Source organism: Austrofundulus limnaeus, unplaced genomic scaffold (genome assembly GCF_001266775.1).
Source record: "Austrofundulus limnaeus strain Quisiro unplaced genomic scaffold, Austrofundulus_limnaeus-1.0 Scaffold10777, whole genome shotgun sequence".
Lineage (NCBI taxonomy): Eukaryota > Metazoa > Chordata > Actinopteri > Cyprinodontiformes > Rivulidae > Austrofundulus > Austrofundulus limnaeus.
Genome location: NW_013963179.1, coordinates 1 through 573, shown reverse-complemented (window position 1 = coordinate 573; position 573 = coordinate 1). Strand labels below are relative to the sequence as shown.

Here is a 573-nt window from a genome sequence, read left to right as displayed (position 1 = left end):
TGTTTCAGACCAACCAGTGGTTGTTAAAATGGGCACCGACTAAATACAGCCTGGTTTTTCTTATTTATAAATGTTTATCTTTCAGATTCCTTACCATAAATTTGTACTATTCTGTCCTGTTAATGATTAAGATCGCGATAATGTAATATAGTCAATGGAGGTTTTTGTGTGGAGTTGCAGAGATTATGCTTTTATTTTGGAAATCGCGAGTCGGAAGTCGGGATAGTGTGACGTACGATGGTTAGTTTGAGATTTATTTAGTAAAATATATTTTTAAGCAGTTCACTACGTGAATGTATGTACACTTCCTATCAAGTTAAGCGTTTAAAATCAGAGTCGGTGAGGCTGAGCGTGTGGCTGCTCCGCTCGCTGTGAACATGCCGGGGTTAGCTGGCTGCTGCTGGCCGCTCGGGTCGATGTGAGCTCGGTTAGCTCCGTCCTTCGGGGCCGGTGTTCTGGATGGATCTGACGCGGCTGGCTGTGGATGCTGGTCAGTTCATTAACCGGGCTGTTCAGGTAAGAAACATTTGTTAGATTAACACGTTCAAATGTACGAATTAAATTTCTTTAAAA

At 42.2% G+C, this 573-nt stretch overlaps 1 pseudogene; it reads left to right on the top strand.

Moving 5' to 3' along the window:
• Positions 1 to 39: 39 nt before the first annotated feature.
• On the top strand, positions 40 to 516 carry LOC106512713 (endophilin-B1 pseudogene; annotated as a pseudogene).
• The last annotated feature ends 57 nt before the right edge of the window (positions 517 to 573 follow it).